Source organism: Falco peregrinus, chromosome 9 (genome assembly GCF_023634155.1).
Source record: "Falco peregrinus isolate bFalPer1 chromosome 9, bFalPer1.pri, whole genome shotgun sequence".
Lineage (NCBI taxonomy): Eukaryota > Metazoa > Chordata > Aves > Falconiformes > Falconidae > Falco > Falco peregrinus.
In genome coordinates this window covers 19440647-19451687 of record NC_073729.1, presented here as the reverse complement: position 1 = coordinate 19451687, position 11041 = coordinate 19440647, and positions in this window count along the sequence as shown.

Genomic DNA, 11041 nt, shown 5'->3' with positions numbered 1-11041 from the left:
GGCTGCACGGGGGCCTGGGGCTTTGGGCAGGAGCTGGTGAGTGTGCGCTGTAGTGGCACCGGGGCCTGAGCTTGCTCCTGCTGTTCAGGCAATTCCCCTGCTTTTAGCTGCAACTTGACTTGGAAAAAGTTGTCTTTTCTTGTCCAAAGGTAGATCCAGCTGCTGCAGTCTCTTTCTCATGCTTTATAGGATTGTGGCTGGGTTCCCTGGGCTCCAGCCCATATGCAGCTCTCCGTGCCGCAGCAGAGGTGAGCGCAAGGGAGAGATGCCCGTGGGCTGCAGGCACACACTGTGCCTGCCCTGCAGCAGCAGCTCCAGACTCTTCAGGCTGGGAAGTTGGGTTGCTCTGGTTTCACTAAAATCATCTGCTCCTCTCCTGCGTTCAGGTGTGGGCATTAACATGGAAGATTTCTTGTCATCATCTTTTAGTGATGGCAGTGGAGGGAAAAAGCCAAACATCAAAGGCTTTTGGGAAACGAAGCAGAAGTACAGCCAGAACAGCAAAAGGCATTAGACCTCATGGTGATGATGGGTCTGGGAGCTGGGGCCACCCTTTGCACCGAGGGTAAACTTGCACAAGGATGAGTAAGAGAAAGACCAGCTCCAGGGAACTGTGTCTCCGGGTGAGGCTGGGAGGGTGCCCAGCACTGAGGGTCTCCCCACCACAGGGCAGCAAACCACTGAACCCCCACGGGCTTCCTCTGGATTTGTGCTTGATGCGAGGGTGGTTGTGCCTGAGCCGCTTTTCCTGTTTGTGTGCAACACAGAGACCCAGTCACCAGTGCCTGCTGTGGCAGAGTGACAGAAACATCACCATGACCTGCTCCACACTGTGTCTAGAGCCAGGAGCTGGATGGATGGATGGATGGGGGCTTCGAGGAGGAGGTAGCAGGCAGCCCCCGAGCCAACAGCAGGTAGGATGCAGGGATCAGAGGGGCTGTCCTCCTGCCAGGCTCAAAGCTGTGCCTTCATGTCCCTGCCCTGATGGTCTGGAGTGGGCTGCTGGCTGCGCTCGGGTGGCTGAAGCACATCTGGAGTGCTGTGCCCAGTGCTGGGCCCCCAGTTCCAGAGAGACAGGGAGCTACTGGGGATGGGGCAGCAGAAGCTGTGGAGATGATGAGGGGATGGAGCATCTCCCTGATGAGGAAAGGCTGGAGAGCTGGGGCTGCTCAGCCCGGAGGAGAGAAGACCGAGGGGCTCTGATCAATGCCTACAGACACCTTAAGGGCGAGTGCCAGCAGGACGGGGCCAGGCTCTTTTCAGCGGTGCCCAGCGACGGGCCAAGGGGCAACGGGCACCAACGGCAACACGGCAACTTCCATCTGCATGTGAGGAGGAACTTCTCTGCCTCGGGGGTGGCAGAGCCCTGGGCCAGGCTGCCCAGAGAGGCCAAGGGGTCTCCTTCTCTGGAGACGTTGGAACCCGCCTGGACGCGGCTCTGTGCAGCCTGCTCTAGGGGAGCTGCTTCAGCAGGGGGGTGGGCTGGGTGACCCCCAGGGGTCCCTTCCAGCCCTGACCATGCTGTGACTCTGTGACTGTAAAATTGCTCTCTGCTTTTCAGCTCCCCAGCTGCCGGCATTAAGCAGCTATGTTTTGAATTGAGAGCTAAATGCAGAAAAGGATATAATTTTGTTTTGGGGTTTGTTTTTTTAGGATCCTACAGAGTCTGTATTAAAAGTTATGACAAGGATCTTCCTCGCAGCGAGTTCGGCCCTCCCCGTGCAGTACGGGCAGGCAGCCGCGAGAGGGCACCGCAGACCGGGCAGGGACGGTCCCCCCTCGCTCTCCGCCCTGCCAGGATGGAGCATCTCCAGGGTCCTGCATGGCTTCTGCCCCTGCCTCTGTGAAGCCATCACACCTGCTGGCCTGTCTTCTGCAGCCTCTTGGCAGGTGTATTTCTGCAGCCTTCCTCTGCTGCTGGCAAGGGGAACCGGTGCGAGGTGGTTGCAACGGGACCGTAAGTCTGTGATGTGGGAAGGAACGGAAGGCTTTGGTTTCAGGGGTTCTTAGTTAAGCCTGAGGGATGTTGCAAAGCAGTGAGGATGGCCAGGTGAAGGACTGTGAATATTTTGCTATGTCTGGGTCTTTAGGTGTGATGTCCTCATTAGCGTCAGTAGGGATTGCTGCTCAGAAGCTCGTCTGACCCATGAGGTTGGCTCCTAAGCTTATAGAATCATAGACTCATTTAAGTTGGAAAAGACCTTTAAGATCATCATGTCCAACCATAAGCTCAGGACTGCCAGGTCCACCACTAAACCATGCCTCTAAGCACCACCTCTACACATTTTTTGAGCACTTCCAGGGATGGTGATTCCACCACCTCCTTGGGCAGAAGACATCTGTCCCTTATCCCCATCTGCCCACGTCTTCCACCAGCGCTTTCCTGCTGTTTTCCCTCTGAGAAATTAACCATGGTCCAGCTGCCAGACCCTCTCCGTGTCCTTTGGACAGAGTCTCTGGGTTCTCTTGTATATGCTGCTCTGTGAACAGCATTTCTCCTTGCACCCGTTTGTCCCGTGGTATAGGGCCTGCCTGCCTGTCCTGGGCCAAAAAAGAAACTTCAAAGGGATGGCAGTTCAAACACCTGCCTTCATAGATGTGGCTGACTTGCTTGAAGGACAATGAGCAAAACCATTGGAGAGCATTTTGTTTCCTTCCTCTCTCCCTCCTGAATGTTTTTTCCCTGCCATAAAGCACAAAGGTGGTTTTATGTCACATCTGGAGTTCCGTGTCCATAAATCAGCCTTTGTGTGATCCCCCTTGCTCTGTAAGCAGAAATGATCTTGTGTGTGTGTGTGTGTGTGTGAGACCTTGACCTCTTCTTGGAGCTGATGAGAGAAAGGGCAAGTGGGAGCGGGCTGCCTGTTTGCCCTGGACATGCTCTAGTAACTGTAGGACCGGAGAAAGCTGTGCTGTGGGGGACAGTGGTCCTCAGGTGTCCCTGTGACAACTCACGCAGAGAGGCTTGGCCAGCTTGAGTAATGATGTTTTATAGTAGTACTAGGGATATATAGATGCACCAGGGCAAATGTACACATAGCATGGCAGTATGTCCATTGGGCCACCAGCGCCTTTGGCAGCAGCCTCTGAGGTTTGTTAGTATTGTCAATAAGCAAATTTGTGGGATGCGAGGCATTTTGGTACGGCACCAAAACCTGAGTAGCCTGGCAGTTACAGCAAAAGGACCAGAGATCTTCCTGTGGTGTTTTTTTTTCCTGCACCAGTTCAAGCGTAGATTATCCTCGGGGGTATCAGTTTAGCCACTTGTCTTGGAGCTTCACTTTCCCCATCTGCCAAACGGGGAGATGATTAGTTTCCACCATGAAGTGGATATCTGGGGGCCACCATGTAGGACAGCTGCTATCTAGAGCTCTCACAGGAGTGGTCAGAGATGTGTGTGTATGCTTCGTAAGTTCGCTCTGCTTGTATGTGGGGCTGTGAGCGTTTGTGCCTATATCCACGGCGGGGAGGGATAAGGGTCTGCGGGTCCAGCGTGAGGCACCTTGACCTGGACTGCAAAGGAGCTTGGGTTTGGGAGAGAAAAGGGGTGTTTTGTATCTCTGATGGAGGTTACTGTTGCGCACAATGAGGTCCTTTTTGGTACTTAGATGTCAATATGTATTTAAGAATCTAGGAGACCTTGAATGGCAAGAAGAGAGAAACTAGGATAAGAGACCTAGAAATCTGGTTGCTCATGGCAGTTGCCTGGATCTGCTGGTTTTGTTGTTTACCTGCCTTCGAAGTCACTCAGGGTTTGCCCGGGGCTGTAAATCAGCCTGTCTGCACAGTCGGTCAGTCTGTCCCCACACGTGCAGAGAGCTGTATGTTTCCAGGAGCCAACAAATGAAAGATTTCCTGTTTGCTTCAGGTACAGTCAAGGAGAATGGAGAAGATAAGCAGGTGGCCTCAAAGAAGTCAGCTATTTCAAAGCTTTCATGATGACTAGTAACTTTTCTTTAGGACGAATCTATCAAACCAGTGAGGATTACTGCAGAATAGGCAGCGCTGTATCAGCTGTGGGGAAATTCCAGTAGTTTAGAACACTTGGGGAGCATGGCCCTGCTGGGAAGAAGTCAGTGTCCTGGCACAACTCTAAACGTGCACATGGCACTGAGGGCTGGGGCTGGTCAGCTCTGCCAAGGCAACACGTTCCTTATAGGAGCAATCCCTGTGGTGCCACTGGTGCTGGAAGCCAAGAGGTTGGTTTTGCTGTTTATCGTGTCAATATTTCTGTTTGTGCGAGGGCTATTGGGCTGAGCTGGAAGGCTGAATTCAGCCAGCCTGTTCAGATGGACTTTGTGCTGGTTTACATAGCAATCGGCAGGATCATCAGAAGCCAGAATAGGCCCCCATTGCATTAATTTCCATTTGCAAGAGATAAACTGGTTAGCAAGATGCCTTCTAGCCCTGCTTGCTCTGCGGCTGTAATGGTTCCGATTTTGTTCAGCAGTGAAATAGAATTGTTGAATCGCTTACATTGGAAAAGACATTTAAGATCATTGGGTCCAACCATAAACCTAACATTGCCAAGCCCACTGCTGAGCCATGTCCCTAAGTGCCACATCTCCATGTCTGGATGGTGTCTCAGCCCATCCCATCAACTGATCCCAGTCCTGGGATGGTGACTCAACCACTTCGCCGGGCAGCCTGTTCCAGTGCTCGATAGCCAAGGTACAGTTCCTCTTGCTGGGTCAGGCAGAAGGCTGAATTGTGCCACTATCTACTCTGTGGTGAGGTCAAGCGGACAGGACTCAGTGGACACCGAGGTCCCTTCCAGAAGGGCTGGTGTGTGTCACAGGGAACTGCGGTAAAGCAGTTGCAAAGCCTGGGCACCACGGAGCTTGGCTAAGCTTCAGCATCCTTGTCATAGCAGGTCTCCAAAGAGACCAACCCCTCCTGCTTATCAAGTAATAGTATATCCTATTTTATATATATATATATACACACAAGCGTGGCAGAAGGCATTGAGGTGAACAGGGAAAGCTTTACACAGGGCATTTAGAGGGCAAGAGGGGGAATGTGAAAGGAGGTGAAATCAGAGAGAAGCAGCAAGACCGAGTGGTGTATTCCCGTGGGGAGAACGTGTGCTGGATTGCTGGTGTGGTGGGAGCTGGTAGGAGAGGTCCCAGCCCAGTATGATTGCACCGGTGAGATGGCAGGGACGCAGCGCGCAACCTGAAGAAGGAGAAGTGACAGAGCTCATTTGGGGGTGGATTAGAAGGGAAGGAGGGTGCAGAGAAAATGAGACTAGTTTTCTAGTCTAGTTGTGGGCTGGATGCGAGGGGAGGAAGGGCGAAGCTGAGCTGACAGCGATGCCTTGGCTCAGGAGATGTGCAGGCACTAGCTCGTATGACGGAGCAGAGAGGCGGAAGGGAAGGTTTGGGGAGGAATAGGTAATTCTCAGCTTTCTTTTGGACAGGTTGAACTTGAAATTATTCCCCTTGTAGGAGAAGATATTAGACTGGGTTAAAGCTGTCTGTGCGGCAGTAGCAAGCCCCAGACCAGCTCCCCACGGGACTGTCTTGCGGAGCAGAGCTGTGAAGAGGAAGCTGCAGGAGAGGCTGAAGACGGTCCCTAGAAAGCTTTGCAGTGACAACTCCAGCACTCGTTCTGTGCTACTTAAAGAGCTGTCAGGGGCGTTCACGTGGGCAGACAGAACCTGACGAGCTTTATAACTTGAGGTACAATTCCAGAGGCTTTGTTAGTGTTTCCTATTTACGCTTCCACTTGAGTTCTGGGACTGCAGGTTTTCATCTGGCAGATGTAGATGTGGTATTGGCTCAAGGACGGCTCTTTGCCCTTAATTACTCTGGCTCATTGTGCTAATTCTGCTCTGTTAATCACCTTAGAGTCACTTTAAGATGCCTTATGCCAATGGACATGTATGTTAATCACAGTTGAAGGACACCCTTGCTCTTTCTGTATCAGAATTGCAGCTGAGGCTGGAAGAGGTGGCTTGTCCGTTGATTTTGATGACCTTCCCCTTTGGCAGGCCACATGCTGAACGCCAGCTGGCAAACCTGATAAGGAATGAAACACTAATCTAACTTCCAGTCAAACTGAGGACAGTCAGTGAACTTGACAAATAATGTTTCGGGGGGGTTGCAGCAGTGTTTCATGGTCCCATGAGTGGATGACAAGAGTGCTTTTGGGTAGATGAAGTGCTGGGACCACCCAAAAATCCTTGAGAGTTCTGGCTTTCACTAAGCCTAAAGACTCTTCCACTTCTACACTAGGTCCAGGAACGGGGTGGGACATGAGGACCAAATCTTGTTCATCTAGCACTGAAAGGATGTGCACGTGCCTGAGAAAAGACCTCATGTTTAACCCCCTGTTTTGGTCGTCTTCCCACTCCCCTGTTCTCCTGCGTAGATCATTGCATAGCCATGCATTTAGTAATACTTCACTCCTGCTTTGCAAAGGGACTGCTGGTGTGAACGAATTTAGACACATCAGACATTACGAGAACCTGTTTAAAATCTTCAGTGGCTTTGTGAAGACTTGGGAGTTTCCCTGGGATTCATACTCGTCCCATTGTTTTGGCTTGGGCTGGTGCTGCTGGGTCTGTGGCTGAGTGATGGGATAAAACCGAACTCCTTTGCAGCAGACGGTGCTTTCATTTCATGTGCAATGCCCATATCACAGGATGTTTGCACAGAGGGAAGAAAACTCTGGAGGTGATTTAGCCCTACTCCCTGCTTGTAGCTGGGGTACATTTGAGTTAGGTCAGGCTGGTCAGTGCCTTATCCAACTGAGTTTTGAAAACCCAGAAGTAATTTTGCTGTTGTCACAGCAGTGTCACTAGCTTCTCTTCGTTATGCAAAGCCTAACTTTACACATTCAAAATACACAAATACCTTAAACCTCCTTGCTGCAGCACGACCACTACCACAGCCTGACTTGTCTCTGTCTTAACAACGCATCTGTGAGAGCCTTTCTGAAATGTGGGCACATTTACAAAATATTTCCAGAGAGACTTTGAAAATTGTCCCTTTCTGTTCAGAGACTGTTACAGAGACATTGCAGAAAGGAAACTGCTGCTGAATCTCGATCTGTCGTTTTGTGTGTGATTTGTTTGCACATCACAGAGCAGATGGAGGCAACACATCATTGCTTTTTGTTTGTGGATTTTCAGTTATGCAGACAGAAATGTTCCTAGAGCCCTAGAGTGGTTTGGGTTGGAAGGGACCCTAAAGATGATCTAGTTCCTGACTTGCCCAAGGTGAGAGGCAGAATCTCATGCTGCAACGTTCAAGCCCAGACATTTTGTTAATAGGCAAATTGTTGTTTTTTTGCAGAAATGTGAAAGGAGTCATGAAGCTGGAATGCTGCGACGAGCACTGTAGTGTTAAAGTTGTTTTGGTGATGCCTTGCCCTCTAGTGATGTTGGATTGCATTTTGGTTACATACCTTTACTAAATCTGAGGTTTAATTTTAGTGCTTTGTGAGCTTCAGCATGATCAGGAGATGAGCATGAGGAAGGGATGGGAATTGGCATTGGCAGCAGCACTTTCATTTGTGTTCGCACTGTATTTCCACCCCACCCTGGGTGACGGTGAAGAACAGGGTTTGCTGCTTAGGTCCGTTCAGGGGCATGAGTACAGCCTCAAGGTCTGTTGGCTTGCAAAGGGCGATAGTTTCAACCTCAGATTCAAACATCTTTTATTTTATATAATTTTAACTTTTTATTTATGTAAGATTTATCTGGAAGTGCTTCTAGGACCAGGCAGAAGGAGGAACTGGCTCCAGCTGAGAAACCAACAGCAGCTTTGCAGGTTCAGAAACCCGGTTTCTGGCAAGGATTATCATTTTTTTAAATTTTGTTTTTCTGGATGAATTCTAATGGTAATATTGTCAGTCTAATTACTCTGCTAAGCATGTTCTTCTGGTCTCTGCTGAGACTTTACATCTCCATGAGCAATGACTTCCAAAATCACTCCCAGATCTCTTCACCAGAGGTGCTTTCCTGATCTGGGATATTGTTTAGGACAGAAGGGACCCGAAACAATTTCAGAAGCTGCCATAGCACTTCTGGTGGAAGAGCCATGGATTGGCACAGACAAGGGCTGACACGAAACCCAGGAAGGCTCCCAGTGGAGTGGGTTGATCTGGGCTGGACCCAACGGCTGTCAGGCACTCTGTGATTAGACCCACACGTGTAGGCTTTAGCTTTGTGCTGATCACGATGAAAACAAGGGGCAAATCACAGATGAGAGAGTGCAGTATGGCTCCTATGTTTCATCTAAAACAGGTCACTGCTTAATAAAACTGGGTGCAGATCTGAGGCCATGATAATGGAAAGTTAAATGGATCAGACAAGTAAGCCAGCCACACCCGTTTCAACTGGGATCTGTGCAATCACAAGCAATTACCGTGATTAATCTCCTCATTGTCATATACAAATTCAGCACCTGGCCAATAGTTGGCTAATTGTGCTTCAGGCACAGGTGGTGCTTCCATGTGAGGATCCTCCTCGTTGACCTTTTTCTTAAGACTCAAGAAACATTGACTGTTTCTTGAGTCTTAAATTTCTGCTGAGCTTCCCTTGGCTGCTTTGGCTTGACTTGAGTAGCCTGTGCTACAACCAGTTGTTAGCAGTGGGTGGAAGAGCTCTGTTACAAAACCTCAGGGTATTTAGGCAAACAGTCACCATTCACACCAGTGGAGCAACCAAGCAACCTCCACTGGGGTTAGGAAATGGCCTCAAGTTACACAGGGGAGGTTTAGATTGGATATTAGGAAAAAATTCTTCCCTGAAAGGGTGGTCAGGCATTGGGACAGGCTGTCCAGAGGGGTGGTGGGGTCATCATCCCTGGAGGTGTTTAAAAAGCATGTAGATGCAGTGCTTGGTGACATGCCTTAGTGATGGGCTTGGCACTGCTGGGTGAAGGGTTGGACTTGATGATCTTAAAGGTCTTTTCCAAACGAAATGTTTCTGTGCTTCTATGATCTATTTATCAGACAGCTTGCTGGCTTGGGTGGCGTCCCCAAGTGTAGGTGCAGCCTGAGAGTAGCATCTTTGTCTCAGGATCAGCACCGTGTGCAGCTGTAGGAGAATGCTGTCACTCCTGTTAGCATCTGGAGTACTGGGTACCCTTAGCTTTGTTGATCTCTCAGAATTAACCCCAGGCTAAAATCCCCCACTTTCCTTCAAACCGACTGGTCGAGAAATGCAACAGAAGTGATTGGGAGCTCCTGCAAGTGTTTCTGCAACACAAGTAGGCTTCTCACCAGGCATCTGGGTACCGGTGCTGTCTAATTCTGCAGCAGGCTGATGGGCAGTTTGTCTCCCTGGGGTGCTAGGAAAGGCGTTTTCGTGCACAGAAAAGCTGTAATCCAGGACTTGTTCAGCAGCTGAAGAAGACTTTGAATCTAATGCCTGTTCGCCAGGGAGTCCGTTCTCTCACCGAGGCTAGAAAAAACATTGACAGAAGGTGAAAAATTGGAACATAATCATTTCACTTGAATGAAATATTTGCCTTACCGGAGGCTAGCAACTTCACCTATATCTTTATTACATAGAAACTGCAGGCAGCCGGGAGGGAGGGATCGTATAAGGAGAACACACTGTGGAAATGTTTCTATATTATATCTGAGGAATTCAAACAGATTTTCCAAGCTGCCCGATGAAATATATGATAGTATGATCAGCCCTCAGCACAAATGCCGAACTACAAATTGAGTTTCTCCAGAGGCTGAATTTGTCTTTGACTTTTCTGAACCAAATTAAAAAAACCTGTTGCCAGAAGGGAACTATGTGACAACGTACCTTCTTGCACTGCCTGGGTAAAAACCGTGTGTGTGAGCACCATGAACATCTTTCTTATCACGTTGATGCCACATACCAGGTGTGTGGTGAAAGTTTCCTGAGACATCTGGAATTGGGCCATTGCAGAGTAAGTAAACCAGATTTGTATATGTTTTTTTAAAGCAGTAATGTTCATGGACAAAGGCTTCTTTATAGATCTTGTCAGTCCTAAATCTCTATTTTTTTAGGCCATTCAGAAGCTTAAAATAGAGTTGGAAATTATGAGTGCGATGCCTGGCATATGAATATTTAAGGTAAGAATATTAGGTGCATTTTATGTTGATTTCATGCCTTGGATTTCTTACCATCCATGCGCTAATTCCAAGGGGAGGAGGGAACTGAAAAGGCTTAATTTCATCTAGTCCATGGAAAGTTTAGTCTGTCACAGCTTACTGACACTTACAGTCAGATAAATTAAAAAAAAAAAAAAGGCAACCCAGCCACTTTTTGGGTTCGCAGGGCCAGTACGGTTTCCCAATTTCGCACCTGAAGGATGACCTGAACTTTGGACAAGCTGAGCCTAAGCTTGTGGAAGATAAAACTTGGAAAACTGGCTGGCTTGCCACATTTCAACTAATGCCTGTAGATTCCCAGCAGAGGTACAAGCCCTGTGAAAAACCCAAGAACGTTTCAGCACGGCTATGAGTTGTGGCTGGCGTGCAGGCTTCTTAAACCAGAACGTGACCTCAGGACTCCCAGGTCTTTGCTCCCCTTCAAGCCACGTTGCCTTGGGATGCTGAGAGGTTCAAGCTGTGTTGCCTTAGGATGCTCAGAGGTTCTGGAAACTGTTGCACTCCCAGGGAAGAAAGCCAGGAGATATATCAACTTGTAATGGTTTATTTTTGTGTAAGAGGTCCCTGTGTTTGTATTAGAGGAATGTGTTTATTCTAGGATCGAATAGAAGTCCTAATAATGAGGCAGGGCAGGGTCATTTTCTGTTTTGCGTTCCATGGCCTTCTGCACAGGATGAGTTTACCTATGAAGCAATTAATGTGTGCTCTGAAAAACTGTAGTATTGACTTAAGATAACAGATAAGCATAGAGTGGACATCCCCAACCATCATTCCATCTCCTGACCTAGGACAGCCTATGTGCTTCCTACTTGCAGCCTCTCTCCCTTGTTGGGTGCTCCTCTATCTGATCGGGTTCAGGTGGGTTTGTTTGCAAGAACTAATTCTTAGTTATCCCAGTTTTTTTAAACCCCACTGCTGGTATTGACCTGAAGCCCAGTGA